Here is a 25,615-nt window from a genome sequence, read left to right on the forward strand (position 1 = left end):
CCCCAAAGAAGACACAATTGGGCATTTTTAGGACTAACGTTTGCAAAGATTTAATTTCTTTCTCTATTGTGCCCATCTCCCCCCACAACATTTATTTTTTATTTTTTAAATTAAAAAAAGATTTTATTTATTAATTCATGAGAGACACAGAGAGAGACACAGAGACATAGGCAGAGGGAGAAGCAGACTCCCTGCGGGGAAGCTGATACCAGGTATTAGGTATGTATCGATACCAGGACCCTGGGATCATAACCTGAGCCAAAGGCCGATGTTCAACCACTGAGCCATCCAGGCGTCCCTCAAAATTTAATTCTTTTTCAAAATTTTATTTTTAATTACACTCACATAGCAATTCATTTTTGGAAAACATTGAGACAATGAGACAAGTCCTCTTCATCCCCAAAATCCAGTGGCATGCTCATCCCCAGTGTTAACTACTGACATCTCGGCACTCACCTTTGCAGACTTTGCTCTGTGCATTTGGACATATCTGTATGTTTTTTTTTTTTTAAGATTTTATTTATATTTATTTGTTCATGACAGAGAGAGAGAGAGTGAGAGAGAGAGAGAGAGAGAGAGAGAGAGAGAGAGAGGCAGAGACACAGGAGGAGGGAGGAGCAGGCTCCATGCAGGGAGCCCAACGCGGGACTCGATCCCGGGACTCCAGGATTGTGCCCTGGGCCAAAGGCAGGCGCTAAACCGCTGAGCCACCCAGGGATGCCCTGTATGTTATTTTTTAAAAAAAGATTTTATTTATTTACTCATGAGAGACACACACACACACACAGAGAAAGAGGCAGGGACACAGGCAGAGGGAGAAGCAGGCTCCATGCAGGGAGCCCGATGTGGGACTCGATCCCAGGTCTCCAGGATCACGCCCACCCTGGACTAAAGGCAGTGCTAAACCACTGAGCCACCCGGGCTACCTGACATATCTGTATGTTAACACAGATTTCTATAGTTTGGTGGGTTAAAAGAAACCATAAATGGGACATTTGGCTGGATCAGTCCATAGAGCATGAGACTCTTTTTTTTAAAGACTTTATTTATTTATTTATTTATTTATTTATTTATTTGAGAGAGAGAGAGAAAGCACAAGTGGGGCGGTTGGCAGACAGGCGGAGAGGGAGAAGCAGGCTCCCTGTTCAGCAGGAGGAAGAGCTCGATTCCAGGACCCTGAGATCCTGACCTGAGCCAAAGGCAGATGCTTAACTGACCGAGCCACTCAGGTGTGCTGTGACTCTGTAAATCTCGATCTGTGAGTTATAAGTTTGAGCCCCATGTTGGGTGTAGAGTTTACTTAAAAGTAAAATATTAAAAAAGTTAAAAATATAAAAGAAACCATAAATAAGATTGCACTGCCTTATTTTGCAATTAGGTCCCCCCCCCCCCCCGCCCCATACTATGTTTTGGAGATGTTCTGGGTGGGTCAGTACAGATGTTCTGTGTAGGTGAATGTTCTTCTTCTTCACTGTTACAGAATATGGTGTGGCATAGATAAAGCATTCTATGTTTCATGGTTCCTCTAGGTGGAACTTTAGGTCATTTCTAGTGTCTGCAAACATCCTTACACACACCACTTTGAGCACTTACAAAGTACTTCACTTGAGTTCCTAGAGATGGAATCGCTGGCTGAAGGAGCCCGTGCATTTAACATTTTCGAAAAAGATTTTATTTATTTAATCATGAAAGACACACATACACAGAGAGAGAGACAGAGGCACAGGCAGAGGGAGAAGCAGGCTCCATGCAGGGAGCTCGATGTGGGACTCGATCCCAGGACTCCAGGATCACACCCTTGGGTGAGGGTGGCACTAAACCGCTGCGCCACCCGGGGCTGTCCCATTTAACATTTTATTTTATTTTATTTTTCCATTTAACATTTTAATAGCTACTCTAAATCGCCCTCCCAAAAAGCTATATCCATGTTTGTTCCCACTTCTAGGTGTGAAAACCCTTGCTTTTTCCATATCCATATTGGCTTTTAGAGATCTCTTTTACTTTTTACCAATCTGTTGGCCAAAAACTGTGATCTCATTGTTAGAATGAAAATGTTCAGTTCACTCTACTTGGCCAGGAAATTGTGAGTGATTCACATTAGTAACATAACCACACGTAGGTGATCATACCATGTAGCTGCTATGTGTTCTGTACTTAGTAACTATTTTGCATGGAGTGAGTAATAATCAGGAATAGTCACAAACCGGTTTTCTCCACATATTTCAGTTCGACCTTTAGACGTAAAACACAAGATTGTGGGGTCTTGGAGTGTGCAGAGGGGAAGGATCTCCATTGCCAACACCCGCCCCCCCCAACTCCCCGCCCACTGCCCTGATGTCCTTTCTTGCCACACAGTGGCTGTGTCCTGTAATGACGATGCCAAATCGTCCAATCTCAAGCAGCGGTGTTTTCTCGGCTCCTCAGCCTCTGGGTTTCTCTTTTGACCAGCTTAGAATGCGTCAGCCCAAGTTGTGGTTTGGGTTTTATTTATTTATTTATTTATTTATTTATTTATTTATTTATTTATTTATGATAGACAGAGAGAGAAAGAGAGAGAGAGAGAGGCAGAGACACAGGAGGAGGGAGAAGCAGGCTCCATGCTGGGCCCCCAATGTGGGACTCGATCCCGGGACTCCAGGATCGCGTCCTGAGCCAAAGGCAGGCGCTAAACCACTGAGCCACCCAGGGATCCCCCTGGGTTTTTTTTTTTTTTTAATTGGAGTTTGATTTGCCAACATATACTATAACACCCAGTGCTCATCCCATCAAGTGCCCCCCTCTGTGCCCGTCACCCAGTCACCCCATCCCTCTGCCAACCTCCCCTTCCCCTACCCCTTGGTCGTTTCCCAGAGTTGTGGTTTTGGTCCTTTGCTTGGCTTTGAGGTTATCATCAGGCCCGTCTTGGGGCAAAATAGAAGCTGTGTCATGGGCTGGATCCTGCCTTAATCTTTTCCAAGCTCACACACCACCTAGGACAATGCTTTCCACACTGAGAAGTGCATTTTAAAAGGAAAAGCTTTAAGAGCATTTAGGGTTGTACACTGTTTAATTTCATGGCTGTTTCTGTCCCCTGTTCCCGCATTGATGCCATGCATTCCTTTCTCTATCTTTCTCTACCTCTGTATTCAGGATAAACCCAAAATGTGAAAGATTTTTCTCCCTCCTGCAAGTTTTCTCTGGGCCTGATTCGTTGTCACTGACAACATCTAGCTTAGAGTCATGTAGTGACTTAATATTGATCCCTGGTGACTGAGTTGGAACCGCTTTCGAGTATGGCTGCATTGAATAATGTAGGCTTCTCCCTACAGTTTACGTAGGAATTTTAAGGCTTATGACTCGTTTTGATGGTTTCAGATTGATTTTGTATCTGTACCAGAAAGCAGTTTGCTTGACAGTTTGTTTCATTTTCTAAAACAAACTGAACAGAATTCCCTTCCTACTCCTTTATCCAGTCCAGCTACTACAGAATCTTTGTCTTGCTTTAATCTTTGTATTACTCTATTCTTTCTTTTTTTTAAAGATTTTATTTATTTATTCATGAGAGACACACAGAGAGGCAGAGACACAGGCAGAGGGAGAAGCAGACTCTCTGCGGGGAGCCTGATCCCAGGAGCCCGGGGTCATGAAGTGAGCTAAAGGCAGATGCTCAACCAGTGAGCCACCGAGGCACCCCGTCTATTCTTTCTTTCTTTAAAAATATTTTTTTAATTAATTAATTAATTAATTAATTAATTTATTTATTCATTTATTTATTTGAGAGAGAGCAGGAGCTAGGTTGAGGGCCAAGAGGGAGGGAGAGGGAGAGAGACTCTCTTAAAGTGTCCAATGTGGACTCGATCTCATGACCCTGAGATCAAGATCTAAGCAGAAACCAAGAGACACTTAACTGACTGAACCATCCAGGTGCCCTTACTCTAGTTTCTAAAGTTTTGGCCACAAGTTACACCAACAGGACACTGTGAGGCGATATCTATCTATCTATCTATCTATCTATCTATCTATCTATCTAAGAACCATACTTTCTTCAGGATAATTTCTTATTTGGAGTATTCTAGTAACGTTGGCTTGTTCCTTTTTCCTCTCTCATATTTTCTAATATATGCTGCTGGACCTGAGTGGGTGGTTTAATGGTTTAGAGTGTGGGTTCATGAACCAGAGGGCTTGGTCTCAGATCCTAGCTATGCCACGTCCTAACTGTGTGATCATGGGCAAGTTACTCAAACTCTCTGGTCCTCGGTTTTCTCTTGTGTAAAACAAAGTAAGGGTAGCTGCTGTCTGCAGAGTTGCCATAAGGAGTTAACATACAAATTAAAACAGTGGTTGGGGGATCCCTGGGTGGCGCAGCGGTTTGGCGCCTGCCCTGGGCGCGATCCTGGAGACCCGGGATCGAATCCCACATCGGGCTCCCGGTGCATGGAGCCTGCTTCTCCCTCTGCCTGTGTCTCTGCCTCATTCTCTCTCTCTCTCTGTGACTATCACAAATAAATAAAAATAAAAAAAAAAAACAGTGGTTGGCACGTGGTAAGTGCTGATGTGTTTGCGATTATTATTAAGTTCTTCCTGAAAGAAAAAAACATTCCTTTCTTCTGTGGTTATTTGGACTTATTCTGCATCTCATTTTATGATTGAAAACTGAACAAATTGAAATAGAATCACAGAATTCTCAGTTACTCAACCAAGCCCTTTCTGGAAAAGTCAAGATTGTTTCTCTAAAATAATTCACAACTGATTAACCATTTAGAATTTTTGAAAATTTGTGGAATAAGAAAAATGTGTATGATGGGATTAATCCATGTGTAGTTTCTAGGAGCCTCGGAAGTTTTCATGCTATTGGTTGTTGAAGAAATCCAAGTACCATTTAGCTTTAAGAATATTTCTTCCGGGATCCCTGGGTGGCGCAGCGGTTTGGCGCCCGCCTTTGGCCCAGGGCGCCATCCTGGGGACCCGGGATCGAATCCCACGTCGGGCTCCCGGTGCATGGAGCCTGCTTCTCCCTCTGCCCGTGTCTCTGCCTCTCTCTCTCTCTGTGACTATCATAAAAAAAATATTAAAAAAAGAATATTCCTTCCTTCCTTCCTTCCTTCCTTCCTTCCTTGTCACAAACATTTCCAGAGTGCCTGGGGTACTGTGCTAGGCTCTACAAACAGTGATGCAAAGAAAAATAATACATGGCTCCAGCCCTTAGGAAGGTCTAATACGAGATTTTCTTATTTTTATGGTGAGGAAAATTTTAAGTGTCTCCAACATCCCTCTGAGAGCTTGGGGCAGGAGAGGTAAAGCATCTGTGAGAAGGAAGCACCAATAAGAAAACTCAGCAATGTGTGGAGATCCCTGGATGGCTCAGTGGTATGGTGCCTGCCTTCAGCCCAGGGCCTGATCCTGGAGAACCAGGATCAAGTCCCACATCGGGCTCCCTGGATAGAGCCGGCTTCTCCCTCTGCCTGTGTCTCTGCCTCTCTCTCTCTGTGTGTGTGTGTCTCATGAATAAATGAATAAAATATTTTTTAAAAAATTCAACAATGTGAAATTGAAGATCCAGACTCATTCTACTCATCAAGCTCCAAGTTGCTTTCTCCTGGGGAAGAGTAATTTCTTGGGGTGATGTTCAACTTGTGCAAACATGTGAAAAGAGCTTCCCATTGAAGCTGTTGAGAGCAATCATGTTCTCCACAACCTAGTTTCCATGTTGTTGTCAGATGGAATTCTGGCATTGACCAAGGAATCCTATGGCCAGGTGGGCTCTCCTTCCTTAGGGGAGTAGTCACCCGAGATGGTGATTACCCAGGATTGGAGATCTCCCACATAGAGTTTCAGGAACTCCTCCCAGTGGACTTCAATCTCTGTCCCATGGCATCCAGCTCAGTGCTGGACAGAGAGAAGATGCTCAGCAGAGCCATCTAACACACAACCCTCCTTTCTATGCATTCTTTGCTCATCAGCATCTTGTTGGCAGTGTTATGTTGGATCTTACCTCTCTCCTGCCCCTGCAGAATGCTTGAGGACAGAAACAGGGTGTGCTGAATTGATGAACCTGAGATAGCATTGTCCCCCATTTACGAGGTTCACTGGACTTTCAGGGATGGGATGTCTTTCGAGTTTTGCCAATTCTCTTCTTAATTTTATTCTCTCTCCTACAGGCAGAGCTTCCAAGTGAGGGTGGAAGGGGCTGGGCTCAGAGGTGGTGGGGGTAAAGTTGGGGCCTCTGAGTTTTTTACACACCCACTGAAAAATGTTAATCACTTGGACGGTCTGAAGAGTGACCCTGTAATAATCTTTGTCCTTGTTAGAACACATCACAGCCACCAGCACTGGAACGCAAAGACCAGAACAAACCCGGGAGGAAACCATAGCCGAGCCAGGGCAGTTTCAGTCTCCACCCCAAATGCAGGTGAGACAAGGTGATGGGGTTAAAATAATGGTCTTGGTGGACACCTGGGTGGCTCAGTTGGTTATGTGGCTGCCTTGGGCTTGGGTCTTAATCTCAGGGTCCTGCTCAGCAGGGAGTCTGCTCCTCTCTCTCCCTTTGCTCCTCCCCCTCACTTGTGCTCTTTCTGTCTCTCTCTCTCAAATAAATAAATGAAATCTTTTTTAAAAAAGGTCTTGATAATGACACCTGCCATCGGGCTGGGATCATGGTTTCTCTCATGAATAAATAAATATAATCTTGCACAGTAGGCCCTCCATCCCCAGGGCCTTGACATTCAGGTCCTTCTCCCCCTTCAGCTTTTTGAAAAGCCTGCAGAGAATGCACTTGCTACAGAAGAATTCTCAAGGCTTTTTTTGTACACAGGGCTGCGGTGGGTCATTTACAGTGACTTTTAGGACAGCATCTATTAAATAGAGTTCAGGGTGGGGTGGAGGCCAGAGATTAGGATTAAAGGGTTAGTATTCACATCTAGTTGAAGATCAACCAGAGTTTAAGGACAACTATTTTTTTTTTTTTTTTTTTTTTTTTTTTTTTTTTTTTTTTTTTAAAGATTTTATTTATTTATTCATGATAGTCACAGAGAGAGAGAGAGAGGCAGAGACACAGGCAGAGGGAGAAGCAGGCTCCATGCACCGGGAGCCCGACGTGGGACTCGATCCCGGGCCTCCAGGATCGTGCCCTGGGCCAAAGGCAGGCGCCAAACCGCTGCGCCACCCAGGGATCCCAAGGACAACTATTTTTGATCCTATAAAGGGAATGTTTTCTCGGGCTTCCCCGAGGGGAGACACACCCATGTGAAGGGCGAGAGGGAGGAAGAAGTGCCTAGGGAGTCAAAGTCCTGGATCTGGGATGCCTGGGTGGCTCAAAGGTTGAGTGCCTGCCTTCGGCTCAGGGCGTGATGCTGGAATCCTGGGCTCATCCCACACTGTGGGACTCATCCCACACTGAGCTCCCTGTAGGGAGCCTGCTTCTCCCTCTGCCTTTGTCTCTGCCTCTCTCTCTGTGTGTGTCTCTCATGAATAATTAAATAAAATCTTTAAAAAATAAAAAATAAAAAATAAAAAATAAAAAAAAGAAAGTCCTGGATCCAAAGTTACCCACCTGAGGCTGTTGACTCAGGCCAAGCCATAGCCATGATTTGGGCCTGTATAACGATCAAACTGTTTTTTCAAGGTAGTGGTGCACATTTAAAACTCAGGAGATTTCACAGAAAATATGGACTAGATGGCCTTTCTTGAAATGTGGAAATCTTTGTTGAGCTTATCAGCTGGAGTGGAGTGACAGCCCTGTCATCAAGGAATTGGAGCTTATCAGCTCCCCACTTGCCCCCATCCCTTGTCCCAGGAATACCTCCTCCTCCATCTCAGCACCCTGTGGGATCCCACCAGGGCTTCTGTCCATCCCTGCACTCACCCCTTCTCTCCCCAGCACCCCACCTCTTCCCTGGCATCTCTTCCCAACTAATAAATCTGTGCACCCCCTCCCCCATTTAAATAAACTCTCCCTCACCACCTCCCCCTCTGGCTATCTATGGGGTGGTCCCTGTGGAGACAGCCTGCTAGAAAGGGTCCTTCTTCCTCTTCTTCTTCCTCACCTCCCACTCACTCTAGTGTGCCACCCATTGCCCCTGGGGCTTTCTACTCCCAAAGCTGTTCTTGCTCCTCCTTACTCGGCCCAAGGCAGTCTCTGGGCACTTGGTGCTGTGTGCCCTCCCTCCTGGAAGCCCTCTCTTCCCTCTGCTTAGTGGCATCTCTTGTCTTCATGTCTGTATGCCTCCCAGGCCCTATGGGCCTCTTCTCTTCCCAAAAGCTCACAAATGGCAGAATTTCCCAGGGATCAGTCCTGGGGTCTTTTTTTTTTTTTTTTTTTTTAAGATTATATTTATTGATTCATGAGAGACACACAGAGAGAGGCAGAGACACAGGTAGAGGGAGAAGCAGGCTCTCCGCAGGGAGGCCTGATCTGGGACTCGATCCCAGGACCCTGGGATCACGCCCCGAGCTGAAGGCAGAGGCTCAACTGCTGAGCCAACCAGGTGGCCCTGTCCTGGGGTCTTTATTTTCTGACACTAGACTCTCTCTGGGTAACTTCTTGAGGCCTACTGGTTGAAGACTGCTTTTCTGAGCTCCAGGCCTGACGTCAGATTTTCATCACTTACTGCAATCACCTCCTAACTTGTCTGCCTGTCACAGATCTTTTGTTCTGTAGGTGGGGTGAGCTTTAAGTAGAGGCCAGACTAAAATAAAAATCAGATCATGTTATTCCTTGCTTACAATTCTTGGCTTTCAGGGTACATGTCACATCCTTGGCTTAGCACAGGAGGCCGCTATGACCTGGCTTCCATCTCAGCACCCACAGCTGCCCCTGTGCACCTTTCACTTTGGTCATGCTAAGTGCTTGCAGGTGTCCAAAGTCATGATGCTGGTCTCTGCTGCTGCTGAGTGCTCACCATGGTCTTCCATATGACTTCTGCTCCCTGTTTTACTTCTTTTTTTTTTTTTTAAGATTTTATTTATTTATTTGAGAGAAAGCACAAGTGAGGGGGGTGGGGGAGGGAAAAGCAGACTGCCCGCTGAGCAGGGCTTGACCCCAGGACCCAGGGCTCATGACCTGAGACAAAAGCAGATGCTTAACTGACTGAGTCACCCAGGCACCCTGCTCCCTGTTTTTCTGAGCATTTGAGTCACCTGAGCCTCTGAGGCTGGGCTCAGGGCCCCTTCTCTGTGCTCTCCTGGGGTTCCCTGGGCATCCCTGTTTCGGCTTCCACAGTACTGGGCTTCCACCAGACTTCGCAGCCAGTGGGCACAGAGAAGGTCCCTGGCACAGTGTGCCAGGCACGTAAAATAGATAATGGCAAGAGCTTCTGGCTGGTTGCCTAGTACTCACACATGGCTGGATAGTCCTCTCTTGCCCTTTTGGGAGCAGCTTCTAGCTTGTCACAGTGCTTGCCTCCCCAGCGCAGCACATTTTGCTGTACAATGTACTTCATTGACACTTACCATGTGTCTTCTTGAGATTTAAAGGTGTTTGGCATTTGAACCCCTTCCTCGAAGGACTTGTTAGACTCTGATGCATAATATCAGTCTGGTCAATGAGCATTTATTGAGAGCAGCACTGAAGGAGACAGAATTAAAGCTGCTGAGAACAGGGATTCAGATAAAATCTGTGTAGCTTAGAGGAGCTTGCTGTGGCTTTTTAGTGCTCATGTGCCTTGGTTCCAACTAGCGGTGAGAGATTACAGTTATCTTTGCAGGGGACTCATGGACAGACCACGTGGTGGGCTTTCCTCTGGCCCTGGTGTGTCCTTGGAAGCCAACTTCTGTGTCCTGCACTTTCACGGCCTTTGAGGCTGAGTTTCGCCTCAGCACGATCTCACTGGAGTGCTGGAGCGAACCTTACCTGCTGCCGCTGCGAGCCTCCAGCTATCTCTACATCAACTTCTCAGAAGGCTTCTGCCAATTCTCTTGGTTGTTAGAAACACGTTTGAACAGCACACAGCTTGCATTTCTCATGGCAACGCGACTGTCAGCTGTCGTCATAAAGAGTCATTTTGGTAAATAAGCAGATCAGTAGGTTTGATCAGAGAGCCTTTGGTGCACTTGAGATAAGACGGTGAGGTTTGGACCAGGGGGGCTTTTGAGTCAAGATATCTCCTTGGTCCGCATGCTGTCCTAAATGCCCGGAGTGGGTTTTGAAGGGTGGAATCCTGGGAAGTTGACAGCGGTGTTGTGGGTCACGCTGTCTGGCATCGTGGGCTGTGGGGCTAGAGGGTAAGAGCCCTGCTCTGAGACTGCACTGCCTGAGGTCGGATCTCGTTTCTGCCGCTCTGACTTTTGGAAGTTCCAGTGTCCTCATTTGTGAAACGGATGATTGGGGGACTTCCCTTACATGGTGGCTTTGCGATTGAGCTAGTTAGTCCCTGTACACTGCTTAGACACACGGTAAGTGCTCAGTAAGTGTAAGCTGTTGCCAGGACACCCCTTCATTGGCCTCACTTGGGACTACGTGCCATGGGCACTTGCTTTTTGTCACCAAAGCTGTCATCAGGTCTCCCTCTCCTTTGTACGCCACATCATCCCTGTGGTTTCAATCTTCTTTGCTCATTTTGCTTCTCTGATCATCTTATTCCAGTCCTGTCCTCTTTCTTTCTTTTTTTTTTTTTTAAAGATTTTATTTATTTATTCATGAGAGACACAGAGAGAGAGAGAGAGAGAGAGAGGCAGAGACACAGGCAGAGGGAGAAGCAGGCTCCATGCACCAGGAGCCCGACGTGGGATTCGATCCCGGGTCTCCAGGATCGCGCCCTGAGCCGAAGGCAGACGCTCAACCACTGAACCACCCAGGTGTCCCGAGGATATTTTAAAATTCGCGTTTGTGTTTGTAAATCTTATAGAGCCCTTATAGTGCCAGTGGACTAACCTGTGAGATCACCATCTGTTTTTTAAAAATGATAAAACATACATAACATAAAGCTTACCATTTTTTTTTAATTTTTATTTATTTATGATAGTTACACAGAGAGAGAGAGAGGCAGAGACACAGGCAGAGGAAGAAGCAGGCTCCATGCGCCGGGAGCCCGATGTGGGACTCGATCCCGGGTCTCCAGGATCGCGCCCTGGGCCAAAGGCAGGCGCCAAACCGCTGCGCCACCCAGGGATCCCTAAAGCTTACCATTTTAAACATTTCAAGTGTACAGTTCAGCAGCATTAAGTACATTCACGCTGTTGGGCTGCCATCACTACAGTCTGTCTCCAGAATATCATCATCCCCAGCAGAAACTCTGTATCCACTAAACACTAACTTCCTTTTCCTTCCCAGCTCCAGTCCCTGGCAACCACCATTTCATTTTTTTCTGCCTCTATGAATTTAACCACTTTAGGTCCCTCACATCAGTGGAATCACACATTACTTGTCCTTTTGTGTTTGGCTTAATTTCACTGAGCATGATGTCTCCAAGGTTCGTTCATGCGGTAGCAGGCTGAAGCATATTTCCTTGGATATACATGTCACATTTTGCTTATCCATTCATCTGTCGGTGTTTGTTTGGGTTGTTTCCACATTTTGGCAATTGTGAACGATGCTCTTCTAGCTGTTGGTGGTGTACAAGCATCTGCATGAGTACCTGTGAGAATATACCTATTAGTGGGACTGCTGGATCATATATGGTCCATCGGTTATGCAAGGCTGATTTTATCAATCAAGAACAGAGCTTGAACACCTGCTAGGTGCTCTTCACTTCCCTGGGGATCCTCCCGTAGACCTTATCTCCATAACTGTTAGTGCTACCCTCAGGCTGTTCAGGTTGAAACTTTGATGTCTCCCTGGACTCCTCTAATTCTTTTACAGCCTGTATGTAGGTGATTAACAATTCCCATCAGCTCCATCTTCCAAATCCACAATCTAGTCGCTTCTCCTCATCTCTGTCTTTACTACCACGGTTGAGGCTGCCATGTCTCTCGTCTGGAGTATGGTAACTGTTTCCAAACTACTCTCCCTGTTTCTGCCCTGGGTACTCTCTCATCTCTTAGCACAGCAAACAGGTTGGAACCTTTTAAAGCCCTGGTCAAATAACGTCATTCCTCACTCACGACCTTCCCTTGCTTCCCCTCTCACTCGAGGGAGATCTCAAATGCTTGCAAAGATCTGTTGGCTCTCACTGCTTTTCTGACCCCATTTCTCCTCCTGAATTGAGCTCTGGCCATAAAGGTTTCCTTACTCTTCCACCTCAGGGCTTCTGCATTTGCTGTGAACTACGCCTGGAATGTTCTTCCCTTGACAAACTCTCTGTCCTTCAGTGTCACTTGACCAGAGAGAGGCCTTCTCTGAGACCTTATATAAAATAACAAGCCCTCCCTCCCCTGACTCAGGCATGGCCTGTGCCTTTTACCTATTTACTTATCTCTCCCTGACATATATTAATTCCCTGATTTGTTCACTTCCTTCTTCCTCACTATGAGGTAAGCTTCATGTTGTCAGGGCCTTTGTTTGGTTTCCTGTTGTATCTTCAGTGCCTAGCACATAGTAGATGCTCAGTTCATATCTGGTGAATGAATGGGTTGTGCCTCGAGGTCCCCACTAATGGCTCACTGATGTTCTAACGTCTCCAACAGCTGTGCAGAGATGTCGAGCTCCCACTGCCAGCCTTCTGGACCAGGGCAGCTTTGAAACAAAGTGAAACTGTTGATTAGCACTTGCCGCTTCCTTTAAACTTAGTGGTTCTTATAAATATCCCTGACTGAGGCAAGGATTTTTTTTAAGATGAACAGCCCCTCAAAGGACATGTCCCATATGTGAGATTCTTCACACTGGGCTCTGTGGGTGTCTTCTCAGGGGTTCAAGGATTCAACACAATTCAAAATTTTGTTTCACATTTTGGTGAAAATCTAAGAAAAAAAAAGAATGGAAGCCTAGTTTTGTTTTTTTGGATGACTGTCTTCTGGCTAAAGAGTGCCATTTAGCCATTTGTGGGCGGTGTTTGCCTTGGTGGGTGCATGAACATTCTTGTATGCAGTGACCACCTGAAGCAATGGCCTCTAAGTCAGGTTCACTGGTTCAGGGATATCTTCTTGCAAGTATCCTCTATGATAATTTTTTTTCCTGTAAAATTAGTCTGAATGAGAAATATTCAGATTACACAGCCACTAACCATGAACTAAAGTGAAGGCTTCCAAGGCTCCAGCTGGCAGTTTTATGCAGATCTGAGACAGCCGGAGTCAATGGGCTACCACAAAGGCAAGAACGGTGGTCTTAGAGCCAGGATCAATGTCTGCTTCTGAATTATCTGTGTGGCCCTGGGTTGGTCAACCCACCTGTCTGGGTCTCAATTCTATAAAATGAAATAGAGAATCTCCAAGTTCTCTTCCAGCCACAACGTTCGATTTTGTGATGTATATTGAGCGGCAATGTCCATTTGAACACCAAGAGAAATGCTTTGTTGGAACCTCACCCAGAACACTGGCAATGAGGGCTAAAGTGTCCCTGCAAAGCTTGCTTTCTCTAATTGGCCTTTTCTGAGGACTTTACCTAAAATTATACCCCACTCCTGTACCCTTTATCCTCTTTGATTTTTCTTCATATTCTTCTATGTTTTTGAGGAAATCTTATTTTATTTCTTATTATCTGTCTTTTCCCTCTAAAGGTGAACTCTGCAAGGTGGAGTCTTTTTATGTCTGTGCCCTGGTGCCTTGGAATAGAGCCTGTCATTTTGTAGACATCAGTCAACATTTGCTGAATAGCCGAGTGATTTGAGCACCTCCTTTGGTTTGGGTACTGTGCAAAGTGCTTTACACTTTAATCAATATGTGCATAAACTAAGTATTACTATTAACCTTATACAATGGCTGAGGCCTCACGACTTGCCTATAAGTGTCAAATCTGGGACTTGAACCCAGGTATGTCGTACACCTTGCCGTATTCATCCTTAGCTTTGGTACCTTTCAGCCAGGAGAGTTCAGGTACCAAATGTGTCAAGGCCCAGGTAAGGCTCTTTTTTTTTTTTTTTTTTTTTTAATTCTTCTTTCTAATACCGTTCTGTTCACAGGGAAATGGAAAATCAAACTGTCATCTGTTGAAGAGACTGTACTTTCCCCACTGTATATTCCTGGCTACTTTGTCATAAGATTGTCCCTAAATGCATGGGTTTGTTTCTGGGCTCTCTCTTCTGTTCCTTTGATTTAAATGTCTGTTGTTAGGCCAATATCCTACTGTTTTGATTACTGTAGCTTTGCAATATAGCCTGAAATCAAAAAGTGAAGCCAGCATTGTTTGTCTATCTCAAGATTGCTTTGGCTGTTTTGTGGCTCCATACAAATGTTAGGATTGTTTTTTCTATTGCTCTGAAAGATACCATTGTAATTTTGATATTGAATTGAATCTGTAGGTTGCTGGGGGCAAAATTAAACTCTTAGAGTCCTCCTTGACTGTCTTTCTTGCTCTGACTATACAGAAAACACTGCTGGGGTGCCGGGTGGCTCAGTCCATTAAGCATCCTACTCTTGATTTTGACTCAGGTAGTGATCTCAGGGTCATGGGAACCAACCCTAATGTTGGGCTCTGCACTGAGGGCAGTCTGCTTGTCTCTTTCCCTCTGTTCCTCCTCCACCCGCCCTTCTCCCCATTAAATAAATAAATAAAATCTTAAAAAAGAAAAGAAAAGACCATGCAGAATTTCAGGACTGGGCGCTTTGTTAGCTCTCCTCTGGTTCCGCCAACCTCTTCATTTTAAAGCTGAAGAAAGGGAGTCCTGGAAAAGCACATTGCCGCATGACTCTCATACTGTTTTGAACTACCAACTAGCTAATTCCTGAGCCTTCAGCAATCTGGGCAGGGAGGGAGTGCAGGGAGCCTGCGCAGAGTCAGGGACCCACCCTGCCTGATGCTGCCGCCATCTAGTGGCCCCTAGTGTTTCCCCTAACTTGGGTGCTGTTCAGCTTCAGGAGGAGCAGATGCTGGCTGAGGCCCTCGCCTCTGCCTCTGATCAGACCACCCTGAGGCAGTTCTTTGTCATGGGAAAACCATGTCTTTGAAAATGTCATACTTTTAGTGTTCAGATGTACCAGGAGGACGTTTTGGGACAGTTGGGGCAGGGTGTGGGGCGGGGTGGGACGTTCTCATGTCTGCATGTTCCTGACGATTGTCTTCATTTTTTTCCTTCTAGATCTCTTAGGAGTTAATTGCTATCAGGAAGAAGCAGGGCAAATTCTCCTGCTTATTCTGCACATTAGGAATGAGGAATATTTTACGTTCATGAATAAGCTATTGCTTTTTGATGTTCTGATTACAGATAAAATCTTCTTGTTTCTCTTTGTTACACATGAAATTGCAGCAAATGGTTACAACATCGACTATAAATGATGTGCTTGAGTGATGGGGTCTCTACTGGGTGTAAAAATTCAGGGGAAAGGGTATTGGAGATGGCCAGAATGGTCAGGTAATAATTAAAATAAGAACTAACTCGGGGCGCCTGCATGGCTCAGTTGGTTGGGCGTCTGCCTTTGGCTTGGGTCATGATCCCAGGGTCCTGGGATCGAGCCCTATGTCAGGCTCTCTGCTCCAGGGGGAGCCGGCTTCTCCCTCTCCCTCTGCCTGTTGTCCCCCTGCTTGTGTGCTCACTCTCTCTGTCAAATTAATTAATTAATTTTTAAAAAAGAACTAACCCTTATCAAGAACTTTCTAGGTGCATGATGCTAATAATGCTTTATGTGAGTTCACTTATTAATCCTCACGAAAATCCTATGAGGCAGGTTCAGTTATATCCCTATTTTACAGTAAAGGAATCTGAGGTGCAGAAAGATTGAGTGACAGAGACCCGATAAGGGCAAAGTCAGGGTTTGAATCCAGACTGGCTAGCTTCGGAGTCCTTTCTCTAGAATGCTACACCTGATAGACTTGATGAAGTCTCTGTGAAGGAGGTGAGGCTTAGGCCTTGAACAATGAGAGGTCCTACAGCATGGGGACAACCTCAGGGGTGGGGTGGCCCAGTGTTAGAGCAGACATGGCAGACCCCAACAGGGATGGAGGTACTGACCTCACTCTGTAGAGGGCGTATAATGAGGAGCAGTGGGGAGGACAGCGCAGCAGGCAGTAGGGTGGGGACAGATCATAAAAGGTCTTAACATCTAGTCAGAGGATTTGGTCTTGGCTTGGAAGGGCACCGCCTTTGAAGTGTGTTGCAGGATGTCTTTCTTGAAGCAGAGGTTGGGGTGGCAGTGGCAGGCGTGAGGGTAGGAGGCGCAGAGACGGGAGTGAAGCACTGAAGGTCTAGCCTATGATGACACAAGAGGAATGAGAAGCAAGGGAGTGCAGTGTGAGAGAATTCCCAGATGGAAGAGCAGGTGGGAACAGAAGCTCCATATTCTACTGGCTTTGAGATTCTGCATCTGGTAAGAGGCACAACGTTGACTCCATGGGCTGAGATCTCATGCTTAACTGCTATCACAGAGGATAAACATATAGGACGTCGTCAGGTTATTTGTCTTAAATTCGCATCCATTTGCGTAGCCCGCTAAGATGGATTATTTTTTTCTATTGATGTATCCATCAGGATTTGATCAGAGAAGTAGAACCTTCGTGAGCTATAGAGAAGAGGGGCTTTATCACAGAGGGCAGAGCTCCTCTGCCGGTGGGAGGTTAGTCTGCAGTCTGTGGAGGGTGTTGTCCCGTGTCTCATTGGAGGGCGAGTGTGAAGGGTGGAAGGGGAGGCCCTGTCTGGCCCTTACTACCTGCATTCTTCATGATGACCTGGAGGGGTGGCCTGAGGGACAAGCTGGGGCCATCACCCCAGAGCTGCGTTCACCTGGACCAGGAGCTGGAGGAGCTGCAGGTGCTGCAGCTGCCCCATGCTCACAAGTTGGGCCAGCAGGGTGGCGACAGTGTGTGTGGTTCGGAGCAGAACAAGATAGCTGCGCTTCACCTGTGCCTTCCAAACCTTCCAAATGCCCACATGCTCCTCTTGTGGCCATGCTAACTCAGGACCCTAGAGGGAAGGGAATTCTGGGAAGTGTGGCTACGTGGGTCCAGCACAAAACCGCCATGATTGCATGCACAGCAGATTCGCTTTCCTTTCGTTTTTCTGCTCCTCCTCAAACAGGAGGCAGGAGGTTTTCTGTAGCTCCATCTTTTGGCTCGGCTTGCGAAGGCTGCCCTACAGGGCGCCAGAGATCAGGTGGCTTACACAGCAGAGTCTCATTTCCTCATGGTTCTGGAGGCTGGAAGTCCAACGTCAGGGTCTCGGCAGGGCTGGTGTCTTGAGGCCTCTCTCCTCTGCTTATAGATCAGGTCTTCACATGGTCTTCCTTCTGTAACTGCCTGTGTCATCCTGTCCTCTTATTGTAAGGACACCAGTCATGTTAGATTTGGGCCCTACCCCAATGACCTTACTTTACTTGAATCACTTCTTCAAGGACCTGTCTTTTTTTTTCATTATAATTATTGCTTTTTTAAAGATTTTATTTATTTATTTGACAGAGAGAATGAGAGCAAGCACAAACAGGGGGAGGGGCAGATGGAGAGGAAGAAGCAGGCTCCCGAAGAGCAGGAAGCTGGGATCATGACCCTGCTGAAGGGAGATGCCCAACCGGCTGAGCCACCCTGATGTCCCAGGACCTGTCTTTCAACATAGTCCCATTCTGAGGTTCTGGAAGTTAGGATTTCTCCATGTGAATTCTTTGAGGTCATACTTCAGTCTTTAGTACTTCCTTTCTCGGCCTAGTTACCTCCTGGTGGAGGATCAGCCCCACAACTCTCCCAGCTGCTCAGCCCTTACCTCTGCTTGCTCACGGGAGCAGCTGCTGGGCTTCCACAGGGAGGTCAAGGGTGTTATTTTCTGAAGTCTGCTTTCCTGTGCACAGCTTCCCGCCCAGGCAAGAAGTGTTCCTCTGAGCCACACATTCCGACTCGGTCAGATCAGAAAGCAGCAAATCCAGGGAAAATGGTGTTTTTTTTTTTTTTTTTTTTTTTTAAATTACATGCTGAATTCCTTGCATAGCAGAGAGCTTAGGAAGGAAGACCCTGTTTGGGGACAGAGGTCAGGGCTTTGGAGTTCAGGGCCCTTCAGAAAGGGTTAGTCCCTCCTCTGCTCATCTCAAGTTTGCTTGATTAGCCTCTGCCTCGATATACCTAGAATGAAATGGAACACAACCCAAGATGCAATTTAACTCTTGAGCTTTGTTTTCTCCCACCCCTAAAATATCAGTTGCGGAGAGGAGGTTGGTTTAGAAAGGGGGAGAGGCAAGCAAAGCAAGGATGAGAGTCCTGTGGCTCTCACTGTCCAGGACAGCCGGCTGCTGGGTCCTGCCTGCCTCCCCTGGGGCACAGGTGGGAAGCCGGGGGGCTGCCCTCGCTGGTGGGAAGCAGGGTCTGAGTATGATGTGCAGAGACTTCCTGCCTCCTGCCCTCCTGTGAGAAATGGGGAGAGTGGGTTGTGGTACCCTTCTGCAAATCTGGAGTCGAGCCAGAAGGGCACCTGGCAACTTGTAGCTCTCTCCTCTGGTTCCCAGCTCCCTGGCCCTGGCTGAATTTACCATCACTTTTTAATAAGTGAAAAACAGTTGAGATATGAATATTCTCTAAAGTCACTTTGGAATACTTTCAAGAATAGTTTCACAGCAAAAACAGGGAAAAGAAACAAAACAAAACAAAACAAAACAAAACAAAAACAGGGAAAAGGATGAGATTGCACAAAGGGCTGGATCACCCACTTGGAGGGCCGGTTCTAGAAAGAGAACTTTGACTTCACGCTATGGGCCACATGCACGGTGGAAGAAGGGAGTGGGAGGCGTTGGGTGGAGGGACGGAGGCTTGTCACCTGTCCAGGACGTCCCCTTGTGCACAGTGACAGGCTGTTAGGGAGACATCTTAGAAAGGGGTGTGAGCAGTCTGGCAACCTGCCGGCCCTCCTGTACCTGAAACAAAAACATTGGCGGGACACAGCTGTTGAGGTCATCTCCTAGTGCCAGACTCAGCGATCCCAGATCCCAGGATCACGACCTGAACCGAAGGCAGCCGCCCAACTGCTGAGCCACCTGGGTGTCCCTAAAAAAAGATTTCATTGAGTTATCAGAGAGCGAGAGAGAGCAGGGAGGATGGTGAGAGGGGGAAGGAGAAGCAGGCTACTCGCTGAGCAGGGAGCCCGATGATGCGGGGCTCCATTCCAGGACCCCAGGGTTCATGCCCTGAGCTGAAAGCAGCCGCTTAACTGACTGAGCCACCCAGGCGTCCTGTAAGTGAACTTTTTCATTTTAATTGTTGACCTTTGTGAAACTCTTGTGTGCCGAGGCCTGGTAGGTCTTATTTTAAAGTGATTTGTATGGTGCACACTTTCCTCTTTTCTTCTTTAAAAAGATTTTATTTATTTGACAGAGACAAAGAGAGGAGGAGGAGTGTACAAGGCAGAGGGAACAGCAGGCAGAGGGAGAGGGAGAAGCAGATCCCCCACCCCCAGCAGAAAGCCCAATATGGGGCTCGATCTCATGACCTGAGCCCCAGACAGATGTTTACCAACTGAGCCACCCAGGCATCCCATACTTCCTAAACATGGCTAGGGGTGGTCAGTTTGGGAAAGGCAAAGGAGGAGTAAAAAAGAAGAGATACTTTCCCACCGACACTCTCCTGAGGTCCAGAAAGGGGTTAACATGGCCCCAGGAAGAGCTGGGAGCTACCTGCAGGGGCCCAGTTTTGGTTTGAAGAGGCCTCAGGGCCCTAGTGCCCCCATCCGCCTCCCCCTGCCCCCCAGCCCCAGCCGTAGCTGGAAGAATGGAATGTGTGCCGACCAGACCTGCCCGGCTGGGGCTGTGGGAGGCAAGAGGCCATCCCAAGAAATCACAGGGATTACTATGAGGCGATAAGGAGGCCAAATGCTTTGTGCTCTTAAGATAACACTGTCTCCTGTAGAGGGGAGTTCCTCGAGCCTAGTGGTTAAGATTCCAGACTGCTTCCCACCACCACCACGCTGCTAATTTCTGAGGGACCCCGAGGCCTCTGGCCCGGTTTCCCTTTGCTGTTGGTGTGTTCTGCAGCCCTCATCAGCTGGCCTTCCTGCTCTTTCCACATGTACCAGACGCCTCTGGGCATTTGTGCGCATGTAATTTATCTGACCAGGAGTGCCCCGGCCACCCCCTAAGACAATTATTCCTCAGGGTTTTGTTTCGTTTTAAGATTTTTATTTATTTATTCATGAGAGACACACAGAGAGAGGCAGAGACACAGGCAGAGGGAGGAGCAGGCTCCGGCTCCATGCAGGGAGCCCGACGTGGGACTAGATCCCAGGACTCCAGGACCACGCCCTGGGTCGAAGGCGGCCACTCAACCACTGAGTCACTCGGGTGCCCCACCTCAGGGCTTGATACAGCTCTCACCTCTCACCTCTCGGGAAAGCCCTGGGGGCACCTGGTCTCTAAGTCTTCCTCTCCTTTGCCGGGTTATAATCCCCCAGGAAGTTAGCCACCTCCTTACAAGGTTGTGGCAGGCTCTTCGGAGGTGGGAGAAGGGGGACCCCTCCCGACTCCCCTTGAGGATGGTGTGGTGTCCACTTCGGATGGGGGAGGCGGGGCTCAGCGGCGGTGACTTGAAGGAGTGGCACTTCCTGGCTCTCACACTTATGGTGCATAAGACCCTCTGGGGCAGCCAGCTAAGAACACAGCTTCTTTGCATGACTCCCAAGATTCTGATTCTGTAGTAACTTTTTTTTTTGATTGTAGTAAAATATGCACAATAGAAAATTCACCATTGTAATCACTTGTCAAGTGCAGAGCCCTGTGGCATCAGGGACATTCGCATTGTCATGCTACCATCACCACCAGCCATCTCCAGAACCTTTTCATCTTTCCAAATAGAAACTCTGTCCCTGTGAAACACTAGATCCCCACTCCCCCACCCCCGCCCCTGGCCGCCACCCTTCCATTTTCTGTCTCTATGGATTGACTACTCCAGGGACCTCCAATAAGTGGAATCATACGTGTGTGTCCTCTTGTGTCTGGCTTATTTCTCTGTCACAGCATTATAAACAAGGGCCGCTGGTAATCCTCGTGTGGAGGTCTGGATCACTCTGAGAAATTCTGGTAGTGGCAGGGAGCAGCGAGGAGGAGAAGCATCCTGGGAGAGGCTCCGAGGGCTGGGTTTACATGGAGGGTGGTCTGAGAGGCAGAAAGGGGAGGTGAGGGTGGTGATGACAGAGGGCCCCTGGGCTGGGCAGTGGCTGGTTTCTGGCACAGATTGCTTACGACAGGGTGTTGACCAAGGCCTAGGAGCTCAGGACAGAGGGATAGTAGAGGAACAGATGTGTGGACCCACTGGTTCAGGGAGAGTCCATGAGTTGTGGGTCACAGGCCAGGGTGAGGTGCCGACAAAGGGAGGACAGAGTGGGTAAGAGCTGGGGTGGGGTGGGGTGTGTGAGGGCCACAGAAGATGAGATGAGCCAGAGGGGGATGGGTGGGGGCAGTGCCAGAGCCACATGGGTCAACCCAGGTGGGGGCATCCATGAGAAGCAGGAGCCAGATCCTACCATAGGCCCAGAGGCCAATGGTGGCAAGTCCGAGTAGGCTAGCAGGGCCAGAAGATGTGGGAAAGAAGGCCTCTGGGCACAGGAGGGAGATTTGACACAGAGCCAAAGTGGAGAGATTGCACATACTTCCTCTTGAGGAGGTGCCAGGTTATGGGCAGCGTTGTGACCCTGGAGCAGCGTCCAGGGCATGGGAGTGGCACAAAGGGTGGCCCTACCTCCGCCCCAGAGAGTTCGGCCAGAGGGGTCTCTCTCCACCTTCCCACTATCTCCTGCCCCATCTGCCGCAGCTCTCCTTTTCCTCTTCTTCCCTCCCTCTCCCAAGGGCCCCTGAACAAAGCTGAAGCGTCATGCAGGGGCCCTGGGTACACACACCACACTCTCTGGCCCTGCTCAGGGGCCCACGTGCATCGTTCCACCTCCTGTTACTGTCCAGCCCTGAGCAGGCCTCTACCTGGCCCTGCACCTCACTTCCCCCATTTGTGCCATGCACAGGAGTGTACCAACTGCAGGGGTCAGGGGTAGATGGGAGAATTCACGCTATGGGCTTAGAGCTGTGTTGGGAGCAGAGTGATCAACCACTGAATATCCATCAGATCTCACAGAAGTTTCTGGTGGGGTGTGTGTGATTTTCCCCAACTTTCTTTTCCCCCTAAGTAATCAATAGAGCTCATGAGAGGGGGCCAAGGACCTCCAGCTGCCCTGTGTACAGAGAGATGTACAGACTGCATCGGCGGTGGGAACGTGGGTGGGTTGCGGCCGGGACACCTCAAGCCAGAGCTGAGGGATTTGGCCATGTCGTGGGGGCGTCGGGGCAGCTGCTGGAAGTCAGCTTGCTTGAGGGATGCAGGGCTTTTCTGGCAGACGAATTCCTTTCGGATAAGACAGATTCAGGCTCAGCTGGTGGGGGTTGCCTGATGGTTCTATGTGCAGCCTGAGGTGTGACCCTCAAGTATTCCTTCCTGGGTCTCCCTCTTGAGTCCTTTGGAGGCAAGAGAGCTGAGTCAGAACATAGAGGGTGATGCTTCTGTGTTCGTCGGTCGGAGGCAGAGAAAGATTAGGTCTGCTTATAGGAGGACACAGCTGCCCAAAGACTTCCAAGACTAATTGTGTGTGTGTGTGTGTGTGTGTGTGTGTGTGCGTGCTCACACATGTAAATGGTGATAGTTTTGGCTGAGACCTCCAATGTAGCTATTGGAGGAAGAGTCGATGACATCTACGTTATCACTGTCACCATAACCCCAACCTTCAGCCCATATGGGGTGGCCCAGGCAAACACAAGCCACACACTTATTAAAAAAAAAAAAATTACTCCTTCTTCTTGAAAATCGTATTTCTCTCTGTCCAAAAGTTAGATGTAAACTGTTTTTCAACTTCAGGAGACCCATCATTTCTTCCCCGTGGGTATGGAGCTGGTTTTCATTGATGTCTTCTCCTCCTCCCTGAAAATGGTGACCCCTGTCTCAAGGAGGGGATTGGAGGAGCCCTCCTTCCTGGCCCCCCTCCCTGGCAGGGTCATCACAGGACTTTCTCATACCCTGAATTGTGTACCAGCCTCTCTGGGACCATGGGCACCCTGGCCCCACCCCTCTGTCCCCACTTTGTCCCAACCCTATATTCCCTAATGTGTGATTCACACTGGGCTTCTCCCTGCCTTTGTCCCTGCTCTGTCTTCTAAAGAGTGGCCCTTTGGGCGTTTGGGTGGCTCAATTGGTGGAGCATCTGCCTTCGACTTAGGTCACGATCTCAGGATTCTGGGATGGAGCCTGCATCGGGCTCCCTGCTCAGTGGGGGGAGCCTACTTTTTCCTTTCTCTCTGCACCTCCTCCTGCTTGTGCTCTCTCTCTCTCGCTCACTCTCTCTCTTAAATAAATAAATAAAATATTAAAAAAAATAAAGCAGTGGCCCTTTAATGGAGGCGATAACCCTCCTAGGGGTCACGTGATAATTTTCAGATACAGTGTTGGTGGTCACAGCGTGGTGTGGGGGTCTTACTGACTGTAGTGGGTAGAAATAGGTGTTATGGACTGAATGTTTGTGTCTCTCTCAGATTCATTAAGTTTAGAGTTGAAACCCTAAAGCTCAATGTGATGGTATTTGGAGATAGGGCCTTTGGGAGGTAATGAGGTCATGAGGGTGAGGCCCTCTTGATGAGATTAGTACTTTATGAGAAGAGATGCAGAGAGCTTCCTCTCTCTCTGCCATGTGAAGATATAACAAAAGTAAGTTAACTCTACTGGAATTAAGAGAAAAAACTTAAGGGTGGCTCAGACGGTTAAGGCTCTGGCTCTTAATCTCTGCTCAAGCCTTCATCTCAGGGTTGTGAGTTTGGGCCCTTTGTTGGGCTCTGCATTGAGCATGAAGATGATTAAAAAAAGTAGGGGTGTCTGGATGGCTCAACTGGTTGAACAGCTGATTCTTGGTTTCGGCTAGGGTCCTGTGAGATGGAGCCCTGCCCTGGGCTCTGCACTCCGTGCCAAGTCTGCTTGTCCTTCTCCTTTCCCCTATGCTCTCTCTCTCTCTCAAATAAATTAAATCTTTAAAAATAAAGAAATAAAAAGTTGGTTAAAAGTATGTTGAAAAGAAAAAAAACTTAGTTAAAAAAAAAAAGACATAACAAGAAAGTAGCTATTGGCAAACCAGGATAACGATTCTCACTAGAATCCCCATGCTGGCACTCTGATGGCAGACTTCCAGCTTCCAGAACCGTGAGGTAGATTTCTGTAGTTTAAGCCACCCATTTAGAATATTTTTGTCCTAGCAGCCCGAGCTAAGACAGTATGATGCTGTTAAACCTCATATGGTGCACAGAACAGTCTCCCACAACAAGGAATTAACCAGTACAGGCTGTTACAAGTGTCTGCACCAGGGCTGCTTGAACTGTTTGCCATCAGCAAACTCCCCCTCAAAGAGTGCCAGCCTTCCCATGTTCCCAGGTACCAGCGCCTCTGTCCTCATGCCTGTGGCTGTAGGTGGCCTGGGGCTCTTGCCCAAGAAAAGTTTCTGCCAGATCCTTCTCTGGTATTGGTGTAAATAAAATCAGAAGTTCTCTTAACGTGTTGGGCAGAGCACAGGTGGAGGAGGCATCTGTGTTGAGTGGTGGGGAAGGCTCGTTCTGGAAGGATTGCGATAGGCCCAGCATCTTGTATGGCCTGTTTATTCTATGGAAATGCACCAACTGGGTGAGCATGAGATTCTTGCAAATGAAGAGATGAGAGAGAAGGTTGGTGATGATGTGATGTCAGCGATCATTCACAAAACTTTACCTTGCCCACCTGGGGTGACCCCCTATCGGACCCTTTAATCAACGCTCAGGTCTCATCCTGAGACTGCATGAAAAAATATTGGGATGATTAGCTGATTTTTGAATCTTTTAACTTGTGTGGTTTTGGTGGTTAGGAACTGGAGTTTTAGTTACAGGAATTATTCTCTAAATTCTATGAGGTTTTTTCCACATGATTTTTGGTTTGTGATGCAGCACTCATATGTGGATGAACTGTGCTTCCTGCTTTTTCCATGTTATCTAATTTGTGAATTCAGCCCATTGCCTTCTTTGCGCCTAACATCTCTCTCCTCGGGGAGTTACCTGTCCCTTTACCTGTACTACACAGCACCTTATACCCCCCTCAACCAAGCTTCTTTATAGTCTGGTTATGTGAACATAATCCCAATATAATTAATATAACTAATATAATTGCCCCCCCAGTGGAAGATTCTGGAGGGTAAGGACACGTGTTGTTTACTCATCTTTGAGCCCTTGGCACCGGAGCTGGGTCTCACCGGAGATCAGGCTTCAGGAAGTGTTTGCTGAGCTGAATTGAACTTCAAAAGAGTGAACCATATGCAACAACTTCATGGGGGAAGATGTGAGAATGCCCTCAAAATCACCAATGATTTAAAGGGGCGAATGTGGGCCACCGATTACATCTTTACAGAAGGAAGACGCTGCTGCTGGCTTAGCAGAGTGTGCTGGGACCTGCCTGGGAGAGTGGCCATCTCTTTTTCAAACCAATTACAGCTTTTAACATGCTTTCCTCAGTGTCAAAAGGCTTGAGTATTTCAAGATACATTTTTGGAATGCTAGGCGAACCATGGTGGAGACTAGAAACATCGAGAAGCTGGGTGTTCCTAGTATGTGTATGCTCTCCACAAAAGTTTGCATTGTAGACTATTTCTTTCTTTTTTTTTTTAAT

At 47.6% G+C, this 25,615-nt stretch overlaps 1 long non-coding RNA gene across 1 annotated transcript in view; it reads left to right on the plus strand.

Annotated features, from left to right (window-relative positions):
* Nucleotides 1–6,205: 6,205 nt before the first annotated feature.
* Nucleotides 6,206–25,615, plus strand: part of LOC125752920 (uncharacterized) — a 41,560-nt gene continuing 22,150 nt past the window's right edge. The window contains exon 1 of the long non-coding RNA XR_007403539.1: nt 6,206–6,388. This is a non-coding gene — a long non-coding RNA (uncharacterized LOC125752920). The remainder of the gene's footprint in view (nt 6,389–25,615) is intronic.

This window comes from Canis lupus, chromosome 18 (genome assembly GCF_003254725.2).
Source record: "Canis lupus dingo isolate Sandy chromosome 18, ASM325472v2, whole genome shotgun sequence".
In the NCBI taxonomy this organism is placed as follows: domain Eukaryota; kingdom Metazoa; phylum Chordata; class Mammalia; order Carnivora; family Canidae; genus Canis; species Canis lupus.